We start from the raw sequence: 16959 nt of genomic DNA, 5'->3' as shown, positions 1-16959 counted from the left end.
GAGTTATAATCATTGTGCAAGGGAGGGAAAGAATATCTCCTATAGAACTCACCATAGGATGCTACAAGGGGTTGGAAGGTGGTATACGCATTTGACCCTTGCCACAAGGGTATTCATTCAACATATATGTTATTGAGCCCTTTGAATACACCAAAAACACGAGTGTCCTCTAGTGGGGTGACACAATTGTGTGAGGTGCATGCATGCACATAAGTTGTGGGACAAATTTTTTTCCTTCTCTACCATATTTTGTTTTAAGGATAAAGCATGTTTTTTTATCAAGTCTTAAACATGTCCAAACCTATCTAAAAAAACTAAAGGTTGAGACTCCCCCATCCCTCTGAGTTTCTTTTTCCTTACATAGATTGTATTCGACTACTGCTTGCTTCCCATGTCTCTCAAAAATACTTGTCTTGTTTAAACAACAAATGTTATTAACGACTTGAAAACCAGCCCTGTTGTCTATCTAAAATCTACCAAAATTGTCCAACAATTTGTTCAGAATTGTTTGAAATTTTCAAAATCTCTTCAAAATCCAATTTTAGTTGTTAGTCTAGTCTCCATTTTTGCACACAATTTTCAAAACTTTGCATGAATACCTTTTGAGTCATCATTTCTTCATGTGGTGCTGTCTAGATTCTCACACAAGCCTATGCAAGTCTTCATGCAAGATCTTGCAAATGATCTTATTATCAACATCCTATTTTGCTTGCCAGTGTTAGCACTTCTTCACACAACCTAGTCTATGTCCTCGTGTGAGCTTAAATTGTTGTTTCAAATCTTCATCTGGTTCTGTACACTTTATCTCATGGTTCCCAAAGAATCTTTGCATGGAATCCTAAGTCAAAACTATCAAAATTGGTCTGTCAGAACTATCTATGCTCTAATTCTAGTATGTTCTTGCAACTAGTTGCCTCTTTTCTATCTATGAACAATCCTAAATAGTAGCATCTTGCTTGACCGATGACCTATGATCTACACTTCAACTAGTCTCATCTTTCAGTTATCTTGTTTTTGTCCTTTAGTGCTTGTTATACTTCGTATCATGATAGTCATAAACTTTGGTTGTTCTAGCCTTCACTCAGACCACTCATACCTTAGTATACAACTCTCTTCTTTTACTTTTTGAGACTATATTTTAGTGTGATCCTTGTCTTGGTCTTTGCTTCTTTTTCTTGTCTATGACTATTACAACAAGAAGTAGAAATGTGTTTTATCCCCTTAGACTTAGGCAACGTCGAGCTAGGGGTCATAATCATGGTAGAGGCTATCTTCCATTTTATACACGATCTACACTAGTGAGGAATCTTCATGATTTCCTTCAGTCAAATCACCTCGGGTCTAGAGAACATTCTCTATAAACTTACAACAAACTAGGAACCCTTGTATCAAGAGGATCCTAAAACTAGTAAAGGTCCCACATCTTGAAACAACACATTTGAATTATTTTTCAAAGGACCTTTCCAATCACAACATATTGAAATTGACCATGTGCTGATTATGAACCTGAACACAGTGACCATAGCAAAAACCAAGACCAACCTAGGAATGACAAAGAAAAAGACCATTATATTAATGAAGAGGAGGAAGAGGTGGAAATACTTTCTGAACACATAGAAAAGTGTCATAAAGACAAAACCTTTCAAAAGGTCATGAAAATCTTGCTCAATGAAGAGAAAGAAAAATACTTTCTCAAACTTGCCCAAGAGGGAGCTAAGCTACCCCATCATTTCAATGTGGAAACTATCATCATGCCTGAAGAGGAAATTGAAACTTCCAAACTCCAAAAATAACTAAAAATCATGCAAGATCAACTAGTCCAAATGATGTGTGATAAAGACATGCCTACAAAAACATATATCTTAGAGGCTCTTTATCTGTTCCCATTTGACAAGAGTATAGCCATGCATTCTTTTCCAAGAGGAGTAGAGCTACCCAAGTATGACCAATACTTTAGAACTTTTTATTCCCAAGATCATTTGCAGTTATTTGGGGCCTTGTCTATGGAATTTATGAATAATTAGACATATCTCATGCATCTATTTCCAAGAAGTCTAGGGGGTTGAGCTATGGAGTGGTTTGCACACTTGCCTCCTGGTATCAGAATGTTTGATGATATTGCCAACTTATTTGTCTAACAGTATTCTCACAACATTCAACACCCTGCTAACATCTAAAATTTATTTAATCTAAAGTAAAGGGTTGGGGAACCTTTCCTCACATTCCTTCAGAGATGGAGAAAAATTTATAATAAATATTCATGCAAGATTCCTAAAATGGAAAAGCTTGACATCTTCACTGATAATCTCCTACCCAATTTTGGGTATAGATTCCAACTTCAAGGTCCATGCACCTTCGAGGATATGGTCACACAAGCTATTTACATAGAGGAATTCATGGTCAAGAAGGGTGAACTTACCCTTTAGAAGGACACAAAACAAGGATCCACATCTAACAAGGAAAAACTCAAGTACATCAATAAGAATTGAGAAATTTTACATGATGGGGTTGTTGACAACATCACTCCCAAACTTGCTAAGGCAGCCTTTAATCTCACAGATAGTCTCAATGTAGCCAAGAATGTTGAGAAACCTCCTCCTCACAACAAGACATCCAGAAATAACTAAGGAACTCGTTGGTTGCACGCTCTAAATGAGAGTATACACCTCTTGGTGAACCTTTAGACATGGTTTACAAGACCTTGCTACAAAACAAGCTCATTTCACCATTGGACAACACTTGACCTTATGATCCACAACCATGCCCACCATGGTGGAATGAAATTGCATTCTATGAATACCACCAAAATAAGAGACACAAAACTAGCAACTGCATAAACTTGTATCAGAAAGTCCATGACATGATTGATGATGGTGACATTGTGGTGGATGGACATAACAAGAACTTGTATCACAAGGCTTTCAAGGAGCCCTTCCCATCTTACGAAAAGGGAGAGATCTCTAAACCAAAACCTAACAACAAGGTCAACTATACATACTTTAATGACAACATTGTGATCAACATGGTTGAACCTATGGATTTTGAGTACCATGATGTTATTACCATCAAGGGCTAGCAAGATAACAATAAACCCAAGACACCATTTTTCATGAGGGGCCCTACTTCCCACACAACTCATAATGAATCTTTGAAATACTATGCCAATGTTGTTACATGTTCTCATGCCAAGTTGGTACTCAAAGGACCTATGCCTTCTACTCTTGATCTTGAATAGCAAAAAGATAAAACCCTTGCTAGTTGATCTAGTAGAGGTACAAAAATTGCAACAAATTTAGCAGCCACCAGTTACAGTGTTCTCAATCAATTAAAACAAACTAATGCTCAAATCAAAATCTTTGAGCTGCTTAAAATCTCACCTACCTATAGGTAGATTCTTGACAAAGCCCTCATTGAGGAAAATGTTCCTCAAGATCTTGATCTTGAGCAATTTCAATCTATGGTAGGTCATCTAACCTCACTTTACTATATGTCCTTCTCTGAGGAGGAGGATAATTCATTGAGTCACCGACATAATCATCCTCTACATATTGAGGCCATGTGACATCAAAAACATGTTCACCAAGTACTCATTGATAATGGACTTGGGTTGAATATTGTCTCTATTTCTTTGCTTAGAAAATTAGACTATTCTAAGGAGTCTATTGATCCTCATTGCAAGATCAGTATCAAAGCATATGACAAAGTCGAGTGAAAGTCTCTAGCTCTTGTGATATTGTCCTTCTATTTTGGTCCTATAGAAAAGGATGTCACTTGTCAGGTCCTTGATATTCCCTTGGCTTATAATATTCTCCTAGGAAGATTGTGGATACATGAGATGCGTGTTGTACCATCCACTTATCACCAATATGTCAAATTTCCATTTCATAGCTTTGAAGTTACTATCCCTAAAAGTACTAGCTATACCTATAACATGCTAAAAGCTAATAAAAACTTTGTACCACTAATAGGGAATCTTTCAATCATCATGATGACAAGCTAAAGCAAATCAAACAGTCACTCCAACTGAAAGAAACTAGAATTGGTGAATACCACATAGAACTAGTGTTGTCATTGACATCTCTTCCTAAATCTCCCCATCATTATGGGAGACCATCTTAAGCAAAGAAGCCATTTGTTTTGACATCTCAAACCAAGTATATTGGTACTTTTGTTTAAGCTATAGTCCCCCTAAAGGATGAAAGTGAAAATAGAGCCATTGATGCATGGCTTTACAAAGAGGAAACTCTAGTTCACCTAACAGAATAGACTCGAGAAATCACTCCTAAGAAATATGGCACTTTGGCTATAAGGGAGTTGGTCCTATTGGATGCAACAACAATAGTCTAATTGAACCTATTAAAGTGATAGCTCAGAGAAACAGAGATACATCTGGTTTAGGTTTTAAGAAGGTTCCCTTTCATTTAGGGATTAATAAATTCATACTAGAACCTAAGAGTTCATCTAGAAATGAGTCACAAGTTGAATCTAATGATGAGGATCCTTATCCTATTCATCATGTTCTTGCAAAATTCTTTTCTAAACCTGATGACTTTGTGCCATGTTTCAGCACTATGGGTGGTACTAGTGATTCTTCTGAGGACAATATTGATTCATATCATGCCCATTTAAAGTAGGGAGAGTCTAGTCAAGCATTACATGTTGAGTACCTGTGCAAAAATCTAAATGGCAAAGGAGAATATGTCCCTATAACTGTTGGTGAATTCTACAGTCTATCACCATGTAGCATTGCTTCTAAGGAATCTGAATTTGATTACCTTTTAGAAGCAACTAAAGATAAAGACATTGATCAAGTTAGAAGTAGGTGAAATGTCTAGGGCTAGGTCAGGCAGGTCTGATCCAACTAGTGTCCTCAAATCTTTGGTTCATGATGTTAGTACTCAAAGGCATTCAAACATGCCTGTGCATGAAGCCGCACTAGGTCTTGAATTTCTTGTCCAAGCATTTATTGATTGTACTATAAACACAATAAAACCTTCCACTCCTCTTTCACTCACATATCTCGAGCTTATAGACTAGAAGCCTAATTTATCTAATGAAGTCCCTAGATTCTAAAACAACTATGTTGTTGCCTACTTCTTAAACGTTGTCAAACCAGTAATGTCTTCTATCGGTGAAAAAAGTGTCAATATGACTGAAGCCAACATCAAATATCTCATTCATACAATCAAAAATAAGAAAAATAGAAGGTCAAATGGTGAAAACCACATTTTGGTAGCATCGGAACCTAAAAAAGTAAAAATAAAAGACGTATCCAAGGCTAAAAACCTCTCTAGGGCACCCACGGATGAGATATTTGATGCACTTCCTAGTCATTTTTAGGAAAGATCATCAGTGTTAATAGAGCCAACATAGCCAATCAACTTGGGCACAGAAGAACATCCTCACATGATACATCTAGCATAGTCACTATCTCTAGAAGAAAAAGAGAAATTCATTGCCTTCTTCCGAGAGAAGAAGATAAACTTTGAGTAGACATATTCAGACATGCTAGGATTAGATCTTGATCTTATCATGCATCACTTATCTATTACACTAGGCATGAAACCAATGAAACAAAAACTTTGGAAAATGCATCATCATGTTGCATTGCTCGTCAAAGCTGAATTGGAGAAACTTTTAGAAGTTGGTTTCATCTGCACTATTGATTATGCTGAATTGATATCAAATATTGTTCTAGTATCCAAGAATGAAAAATCTATTAGAGTTTGTAGTGACTTCTATGATCTCAATTTAGCATGTCCCAAGGATGATTTTCCACTGCCTAAGATTGATATGATAGTGGAAATGATAGCAAGATATGAGATGTAATCATTGATGGATGAATTTTTCGGTTATAATTAGATCAAAATTGCACCAGAAGATCTGGAAAAGACTATTTTTACATGTGCATGTGGAACCTTCTATTGGAATGTGATACCATTTGGATTGAAAAATGTTGGTGCTACATATCAAAGAGCAGTCACTATAGTTTTCCATGATATGATGCATAAGACCATGGAGGACTAATGGATGATACTTTGGTCAAAAGTACAAAACACAATACTCATCTACAAGATTTGGGACCTATCCTAGATCACATGGAAAATTTTAGTCCTAAGAAATGTACATTTGGTGTCACATCAAGAAAACTATTGGGATATATTGTGTCTGCAAAAGGAATCGAGGTGGATCCAGAGAAAGTTCAAGCAATTATAGATATGCCTTCACCCTATAATATCAATTAGATGAGAGGTTTACAAGGAATACTTCAATCTATTCACAGATTCATCTATAGCTGGCGAATAGATCACAACCTTTAACCAAGACTCTACATTAAGGTGTGAAATATAACTAGAGTTAGGATTACGAGAAAAACTTGACACAAATAAAATAATATCTTTCTAATCAACCAAGCTTGATGCCTCCTATTTATGGGAAACCACTAATTTTGTACATCTCTACCATAGAAACTTCTTTGGGTATCTTTCTCAAGAAGATAGTGATAACAAGGAAAGGGCTATTTAATATCTAAGTCATACATTGATTTCTTATGAGATGAATTATAGTATCATTGAGAAAGCTTTCTTAGTAGTCATCTTTGCTTACCAAAAGTTGAGGCACTACATACTCACTCACTCTACATGATTGGTGGCTAAAATTGATCCACTAAAGTACTTACTTAGTAAGGAAGCTCTAATATGGAGATTAGCTAAGTGGGTCATGATACTAAGCGAGTTTGACATTCAATATGTTGAATGAAAATCTATCAAAGGACAAGTAATTATAGATTAGCTAGCATATACACCTATCCAAATTCTTCTTTTGATGAATATCAATTTTCTTGATAAATCAATTCTAACATTCACACACCAAATGTGGGTAATGTTCTTTGATGGTTCCTTCACACAACAAGGATCCAATGTTGTGTTACTCTTCATAACACCACAAAGGTATTTTCTTCCCAAGGCATACAATATTTTGTTTCCTTGTACAAATAACATTGCAGAATATGAGGCTCTAATTAATGGCATGAAGATTGTGACTGAATGGAGAATGGATCAATTGAACATCTTTGGGGACTCTCAACTCATAATCAACTAGGTTAATGATATGTATCAAACAAAGGATGAAAAATTAATTCCTTACAAATACAGGGTTGATGATATGAAGAAATACTTTTCTCATATCACTTTTCAACAAATTCCTCAAGCAAACAACAAAGCGGCTGATGCCATGGCTACTATAGCTTCTTTACTACAAATGCCAGAGAATGATATTCAACACAAGTTCCTAGTGGAAACATTACTCTACCCTGCCTATAATACCCTTGAATCTCAGATGATCTACTCTATTGTAGGAAAAGATTCATCTCTCTACCATCACATCTACTCCTATATATGTGACCAAACTATTCTAGAAAGTCTAACAAGAATGAAAAATGTCACCTTATTTGTAATGCTTCGAAGTATGTCATTATTGCTGATGACTTGATTAGGAGAGGTCTCGACAAAACACTCCTTAAGTATCTAGAATTTGACATGTCCAAACATGCATTAATTGACATTGATGAGGGCATTTTCAAGTCTCACTCAAATGGCTTGACACTAGCTCATAAACTTATTAGAGCTAGTTACTACTAGCCAAATATGGAGCAAGTGACAATCAAGTATGCCAAGTCCTACAAATAGTTCCAACTCCATGGGAATCTGATTCACACTTCAGCTAGGGAGTTGATTTCATCTACCACACTATGGCAATTTCAACAATGGGCCTTTGACCTTATTGGTAAGATTCACCGATCTTCTTTCAATGGACATAAGTTTATTATTATGGCTACAAACTACTTCACAAAGTGGGTAGAGGTAGTACCTCTCACAATAGCAAATGAAAAAACTATAGCTCTTTTTATCACAAGCTACATCATATGCAAGTATGGTGTACCTTCCTCCATTATTTTTGACAATGGAGGGCAGTTTAAAAATAAAGAGCTCCAGGAGTTATGCAAAAAGTTAAGAATTACACAACACTGGTCGTCTATCTATTACCCCTAGGGTAGAGGCATCTAACAAGGTGATCCTCAAGATCTTGCATCACACAATTAGTAAATCTGGGAGGGACTAGCACCTTCAAATTAATCCAGCTTTATGGGCATACAAAAACAAGTATTAGAATTCTAATAGCTACAACACCCTTTGCCTTGGTCTATGGAGCAAATGGTGTGCTGCCAATTGAGGTTGAGATTCCTACTTTGAGAATCTCTATGAAGGGCCTAATTACTAATGATGACTATAGAATATCTCAGCTTCAAGAGCTAGTATTGTTAGATGAATCTCAGAAAGTGGCGTCTGATCATCTTCAAGCTTATCAGCAATGTATGTCCAGAAGCTATAATAAGAAAGTTAAGCTATGTAACTTCCAACTAGGTGATCTTTTCATGAGAGAGAACTCTAAGAATTAGCAATAATGGGTCCCAAAAAGGGAAGTTTGAACCAAACTAGCTTGGTCCTTACATAGTCACTGCAGTGTTTGGATCTAGTGCTTACTAGATTTCTATAGCCAAGGGAGAGGTGCTCAAGGAGCCCATCAATGCTCTCCACTTGAAGCAATTCTACAACTAATATGATCTCAGATGCTCTCTATATATACTTAAATGTCTTGAAAAAAAATCTAAAAATTGCAAAGAGTCCTAAAAATATATATTATCTTGGTGAAAACCTAACAATAGGTGCCTTGGTAATAACAAAAAAAATTCAAAAACTAAAAAATACAAAAGAAATTTAAAAAATAAAAAAATACAAAAAAATTGAAAAAAATGAAAAAGTGCCAATGATGAAAACCTGAAAGCGGGCATCATGATAGCAAAAAGAAAAAGAAAGTTCTACCAAGAAGGTGAAAACTTAGTAAATAGGTACCTCTGGTTCCCACTGCTCCATCTTGTAGTGGATCTTCTAGCTTCCTGTACAACTGCTTTCCTTCTTTTGCTTCCTATTTTAGTTTCCTACTTTTTGTTCATGTATCCATGAATTGAATCTTATCATAACTAAGGGACAACACCCCACAATTTCATAGGATCTCCTTCAAAATAGTCACCAGTTGTTCCAACTGCATCTACCTATTGTTGCTAGTGTCACTCTTTTTCAAGATTCTCCTCACAAAATCTCTTTTGCGACAATCACCATTTGTTCTAATTATGTCTGCCTACTATCACTAGTGTCACTCTTTTTCAAGATTCTACCCATAGAATCTCTTTCATGACAATCGCCAGTTGTTCTAACTGTGTCTTCCTGATTTTTCTACTGTCACTCTTTGTTGAGATTCTCCTCATAAAATCTCTTTCATGATACTCATAGTTGTTCTAACTATGTCTACCTACTGTCACTCACATCATGTTTGAGATTCCCCTCATGGAAGATCTCTCTTGCATCAATCACCAATCATCCTGACTATGTCTGTCTACTATTGCTCAGTCCTATTCAAGTTCTTCACACTAAAGATTCCTCTTTAACTTTAGTCACCAGTCATTTTGACTATGTCTGTCTACTGTCATCACCCTACTAAAGAGATTTATTTCATCCATGTTCTGGACATTGACACTTGACATCAATCCTATATACATAAACTCTAAACCCAAAAAAAAATGATGAGTTTGTTTGGATGTATTGAGCTTTTCTTTGTTTCCTTTGCTTTTTCTTTCTCATGTCTCCTCGAACAACTCGATGATGCAATTTTTTACTAGAGAAGCAAGGACTAGGGCATGATCTTTTCTCTGCTTTCTATTTGTGGTTTGGATCCAAATAATCTGAAGCATCCCTATAAGAGGAGTGTCCACTATAAGACCCTCCATCTCATATTAGATGGCCATGTGTGCCTCAACTCCTTTTATATGGATAATTTAGTGAGGTTGGTTCTTCTCCTTGCTTGTTGGAGTGAACTCCTCATGCTATAGTAAAAACTGATACTCGTCTTGCTAAGTGAATGTATGGGTCACTGCGAGTATATATGGAAAAATTTTGTCTTAGGTCATGGACACAAGGGCTACTGTAGATAGAATACTTACTAATGACTTAGCATAAGAAGGATATCTAATGTGTCTGGTGTGTTTGCATGTAAGCAACATTCTAGTCATCCTAGTGTTTATGCTTTGATGCTTATGTTAACTTGCTACATAAAAATAGATAAATGTTCTGGTCATTCTGGCTTCTTGTGACTCGAATGCTTGCATTTAATCCCGAAAAAACTAGAACATATGTCCTATTCATATTTCCATGATTGCAATGTCAGTGGGAATTGTATGGCATATAAGGTTTCATTATATGTTTAATGATAAAAATTGAAGAAGCTTGGTAACTAGACCTAGGGTTGCATCTATCATAGGGATGCATTGCATAAATGCATGGTTTGATGGTTAATTCACTTACATCTTTTGATGAGGGATTGGTAGTCTCTTCAAAGTATCTTGTTTCTTTACGGTTGCACAAGTGTTTAGTTCTTTGGTTCTTCCTCTCACTCCTTAATGGAATACTTGTCACTATCAAGCACAAACATGGAACACTACATAAGATGTTAGTCCATTCACATTTGCATTTCATATATAATTTCATCATCCATTTCTTCTACACTAAATTTACCAATCAAGTTAAATATGCATTCATACATCACATCATATTTGCATTCTCATAATTTATCACATAAAATATGCCATGTACATCAAGTTAAAAGATAGACAATGACAATGATACTCAACTCAAAATCTTGTATATCTATATCAGTATCAAAAGAATACATCAATACAAAAAATGGACACTACTCGAGTGTTGTCAATCAAAAATGATACAAAATAGTGTTAGCACACCAATCGATACATAGCTAGATCAAAAACTTAGAGATAGATCAATCTAACTCGCTCGAGCTCCCTCACCTCCTAGAGGAGGAGGTGGAGGCATCTCTAGCCTAGAAGGTGGTCGTGTACCTCTTGACTCCCAAGTATACTATGAGTATCAAGACACCTACTGAGCCTCATCTAGTATAATTGTGGAGTAGGCTACAAAATAGTAGGCTACCCATGCTACCTATAACCGTACCTCATCCTACAGCTGCTCTACTCTCCTCTCAGCTATCTCTAGTTGGTCTCATAGCCTATAGATCTTATGATCCCACTCAGCTATATAGGTGTCTCACATAGCTATCTAGATCTATAGTAAGAGACCCATTGTATCCACTCTCTAGCTCTCCTCAGTTCATCCTCAAACTTGGCCATAGGTTGGTCCTACATCTCCTCCTTAAGTTGCTCAACTTGCTGCTTGGTTGGTTGTTGCTCCTCTGTGCAGGGTCTCTATCACCGACCCTAGTATATCCAACTAACACTTGCACCCAGATCACTCCCCATCTATTGAGGGGGGAATTTGCACCTATCTAACTTAGTGTCTAACCTATTTTGGTCCCTACTCTAGTGCCTGCAGTGCTCCCTATAGCAATTGTGGTGGTGGTACCTATTGGGGTACCTATGGTCCATGAGGTGCCATCCTTGCTAGATCTATAAATCATGGGCCTGATAGGCAAGTGCCATCCTGGCATCTACTACTATCAGTAGATAGTCCCATTGTGTTGCAACTAAGTTGCTCACATCAATCATGGACCTCCTCAGATCTAGCCTCTATGACCATCCATGCTCTAGATCTCTCGCCAAGCATGAGTAGGAGTAGTACTCATGTGATAGATCCTGTAGCCACCTGTACTAATGCCACATGTGTGTAATAGGGAATCTCTCAATAATCTATGTCGAGTTACCTATCAGTGGTCATGATGCAAACATGTGACTGAGCTCTTAGGCTACATCATCCTAGTCCTCAATCTCTCTCTAGGGTCACCATATGACTGATATTAGGTCATCAAAATGTGCCCTCCACTACTCAGTCTTCCCTAGACCTGTTTGGGTAAGTTGGCCCCTATATTTATAAATGTACAGCTCCATGAGATGTCACTCATCCTAAAAAATGGGCCTCATAACTGTTAGGTGCTCTCATGCCTAGATCTATAACACATATACATCAATGGCCATAATCTTCTAATTGTGGTATATAATCTCATGCATCTCATGGAACATGTGTGTGGGCATGTATTGACCACACCCAAATCTCTCTAGAGTGTCTAGCATCCTCTAGAGCATCTGACCCCAACTGCACTCTAGTCCATGCTACCCTCTATTTGGCACCAAGAAATAGCTAATAAAGATCACCAAAACTAAAGCTAATCTATGTGTGGGGCCATAAGAACGGACAAGCTCATGCCATGTGATGGCCTAGCCCTAATTAAATCCTAATGGAAGATGCCATGCAGTGCCTCTATACTTTCTCTCAGTACTATATCATAGACTACTCTCTGCCCATGGAACGATATGTGTAGGATCCTATATATATCCTTGGAAGTCACAATCATCTCTCCATGGGGTAGATGGAAGGTGTTCATTTATGAATGGAAATGCTCCACAAATGCAGTTAGTAAGTCATGATTCACTAGCACTACTGGGATCTAGCATAGATGAGATAGCCCAAGTCTATCTATATGTGCCATGTTGGCATCATCGAGACTCTGCAATAGAGCTTTGTATGGTGGCTAATGGGTCTTGAATCTGATGTCATCGAAGCTAACCTGCACACATGACCAATGACAATAGGAAAATGATTAGTTCTCACTCAAAAAGTATGATGAAACAAAAAAAAAATGAACTTAAAAGTTGCAAAAGACACTAGTTTTTTGTGCGAGCATGCACCTTCTCATGCAAGGTTGCACATCTTCATGCAAGGATTCACTTTCTCACATGAGAAGCGACTGAGCAATTGGCAAAAAGAAACTCAAAAAGGGGTTTCTATAATGAAAGATGGGTATCTCCCTCATGAGAAACCTCACCATTGCATACAAAAGCACACCTAGTCAGTGAATCTTTGCACAAGAAATGATCGGGCCCATGTGAAGAATGAGATCCCTGCATGAGGACTAATGACACAAACTTTACGTGACCCAAAAAAATGCTAAAATACCTCAAAATGTGTAAAAAACTAAATACAAAGCAAGATTATTGATTACTCACTGGATTTCCATAGTCTACCAGCTGGTTGTGTCATCAAGAGTACTTGAATCAATGCATATGCACAGAGACCACCATTTTTGCCTCAGAGCTCTCTATTTCACTAAAGATAAAAAGCACAAATGATTTGAAAATGACGCTTTGGGCCCTTATATAGGTTTTGATCTATTTTTTCAAAGTGCTCTAATTTGTGTGAAAATCACCCTTGGCTAAGTTGATTGCTTTGAATCCATTTTTGGGATCGAATTCGAAATCTGACATAGTTAAACAATCCAAAATCACATTTTTAATTTTTGGGACCAATGCAATCGAATGCTTGTGTAGTCTAAATTTTTCTAATACTTTGTGAATCTTGGAATCTTTTCAACTCAAAATTTCTTCAAGTTTCATCACAAATCTTTAAAAAAAAGTCAACTATGGTCAACTTTTGGTCAAACTTAGTCTTCTGAACCTCAAAATCACTCCAAATTTTCTTCTCATCATTCTAACCTCTTCTATATTATTTTTAATCTATGATTTCTTCTATATCTCTCGCTACATTTCTTTATATCATATTTATGGTGTGTCATCTTTCAATTTCACTCTCAAGGGGGCAGGACGATTACATCATTGAATTTGAATTTCAACAAAATTTGAATCTTATGTCCTCATCACTCGAGCATCTTGTCTCCATTCGGACATCTATGTCATTTATTTCATCTTTTCATCAATTAATCACATCTTATAGCAGTTCTTATCAAAGTTCCAAGGACAGGTATCATACAGTCTAAACCCTAACTCCTAAGGATCAAGCCTCATTGTGGGGATGATTCTATGGCTCATAATTGGATCAAGTTATCTTTTATGTTTAGGTACCTAGGTTTTATATTTAGATCCCTTAAGATTAAGCTCCATTTTGGAGATAATCTTTAAAAACTTGTCAATCTAGGTATCTAGGTTTTCTATTTGGATCCCTTAAGGTTAAGCTCCATTATGGAGATAATCTCACATTTTATAGTAGTTCTTATCAGAGTTTGATCGATAGGTATCGAGACAGTCTAAACTCTAACTCTTGAGGATCAAACCTCATTTTGGGGATGATTCTATGACTCATAATTGGATCATGATATCTTTTATGTCTAGGTATCTAGGTGTTATATCTAGATCCCTTAAGATTAATCTCCATTTTGGAGATAATCTTTAAAAGCTTGTCAATCTAGGTATCTAGGTGTTATATCTAGATCCCTTAAGATTAAGCTCTATTCTGGAGATAATCTTTAAAAGCTCATCAATCTAGGTATCTAGGTGTTCTATCTCGATTCCTTAAGATTAAGCTTCATTCTAGAGATAATTGTTAAAAGCTTATCAATTTAGGTATCTAGGTGTTCTATCTAGTTTCCTTAAGATTAAGCTCCATTCTAGAGACAATCTTTAAAATCTTATCAATTTTGGTATCTAGGTGTCCTATCTGGATCCCCTAAGGTTAAGCTTTTTTCTAGAGATAACATTTAAAAGCTTATCAATTGGTCTTTATATCATCAATTTTAGAACCAATCTCATTTCTTGATCTTCACATCATACTTCCAATTATTTTTGAATTGAACATGTTGCTCGCACATTCATTCAAAGAGGGGTAAAATGTAATACACCAAAATTGGCTCATTGCTATGTTAACCAATTCTGGTCTATTTGATCAACCCTAAAGTCTTATGTCACTAGGCAATCCTAATTCTGATAATCTCTACTCAACCTAAGTGTTAAATGCAGAAAATCATTAATCTATATTAATCATTTACTTTAATTAATTCTTGAATATTATTGAATTGGCTAAATTAACCTTTTAATTGAATTAATTTAATTATAAGTCTTAGTACTTTAATTAAATTAAATTCAGCCTTTGTAGCTAATATACATGAGGAATTAAATGTATTTGATTTAATTAAATAGGACTAATTGTTGAATTTAATTATTCAATTTAGAATACTCAATTATGTGGTCATATTTAATTTCTTTAAATCAAATGTCTTCTCCAATATTCTCTCTTTAGTTCAGAAATGGAAACTCTTAGTTGACTAAAATCAGAAAAGGAAATAAATCAGTTAATTCCTTATTCCACTCAAAAGAAATTAGTTAATTTCCTTTTCATAAGGAAACTTTCCATTCTAACTGAATGTCATTTCTAATCTTGATCATTCATTCCAATTAATCTTGACTATTGATGGATTTTGGGAATTCTATTTAAGAGACTTCTAATTCCTCATTACAGATATTGAAAAATTTGAATTGCATCGAATTTCTGTCAAATTGCATACTCATTTGCTTAATTATTCTCATAGCTTTTCATTGCTTAGTTTTTATATCATATAGATTAAAATGCAATCATATAACTTAATTTGTTTTATTTTTTATTAGATTAGAACTGCATTTCTCATCTAGATTAATTACACGATCATATAGTTGCATAAAATCCTTCATACTAAAAGGTCTAGCTGCATGCTTCTTGATCTAAGAACAAATAGGAAAAATCCTTCTAGTTAGAAGGCAACAGGTTGTTCTATTGGATCTTTTAGATAAATAGTCCAATATTTATTCTGGAATGATCTTGTAGGTGAGGACTATGCTAAAGTGTATGTGAGGATCAAAGGCCCCCAATTTTGCTTATACAATACTAACATAAGGATATCTACATGATCAAGATGAATGAGATAGATAAAGTGTCTTCGGTGTTATTGTGTGTGTGTGTGTGTCTGTCACAGAGAGAGAGAGAGAGAGAGAGAGAGAGAGAGAGAGAGAGAGAGAGAGAGAGAGAGAGTTTCCATATAAAGGGGGAGTATATCAAGTGAAAAATGAAGATATGTCATACATGAAAGAGGAAATAATATTATTTAGTAAGGAGATATTGCAACGAGGGAGAATCTATACAAGGTATCGCGAATACTATAGAAGAATTTTATTGATTCCAAGACCTAAGGAGCTTATTTGAACTTCATAGATGAGAATTAGAATGAAACTTAAAGAAATAGATTGATGGACATAGATATGAGAATCACAATGAAACTAAGTATATTAATAAATATCTTATACTAAAGACATAGGGAGATTGCTTGAAATAGTACATATTTCTAATTGTATGGTAACTAGAGGTATTTCCATCAATCCCAAAGAAGGAGATTGTTGGAAACTACAATTGGAATAATTATTATCTTGTTATTGATGTCAAAATTTATTGGTAAGATAGTTTTCTATCTAATTTTATTGTCACATCTAGATGATTGATGAAGAGGATTTGAGAGAAGACATTTTTTTTTAAAAAGACCTAGAGGAAAGGTTGAGTTATGAGGAAACTACAATGTGCACTTGATTAGTTAGACTTCAAGAATATAAATTGATTGTACAATCATGCTACAAGTAAAGTAAATAGTTGTACTAAATCCTTAAAGAAGTGATCAAAGAATGACTAAATGCATAGTCTTGAGAATTAAACGAGCAAAATAATAAGGAACTTGAAGTATATGTCGAGCGATGTTAGTGTCAACCAAGTGATAGTCTATACCAAGTAGAAGTAGTTTTGATCAAGCATTAGTATTGACTAAGCATCAATATATGTTTTGAACAAAAATGTTAGTAGTGACCGAGTGACCCGGTGATGATTGAGTGCTAGAACACAATGTTGGCCAAGAGAAATTATTTAATAGTTTATGAAGAAATGATGATTTTCAACTGACATAGATGATTTAACAGAATATGTGAAGCATTTTGAAGATAAGGAATGATGTGTTGGATCATTTAATTCAAAGGAAATCATATTTTCACTTTTCTATAAAAGAATTCAAGGAGAAGTTTGGAGAAGTTTCTAGAAGAGAAAAGAGGAGATGAAATGGTGGAAGGATTGGATA

Source organism: Cupressus sempervirens, chromosome 8 (genome assembly GCF_028749045.1).
Source record: "Cupressus sempervirens isolate cs-2001-9-10 chromosome 8, ASM2874904v1, whole genome shotgun sequence".
Lineage (NCBI taxonomy): Eukaryota > Viridiplantae > Streptophyta > Pinopsida > Cupressales > Cupressaceae > Cupressus > Cupressus sempervirens.
Note: the sequence above shows the minus strand (reverse complement) of the source record.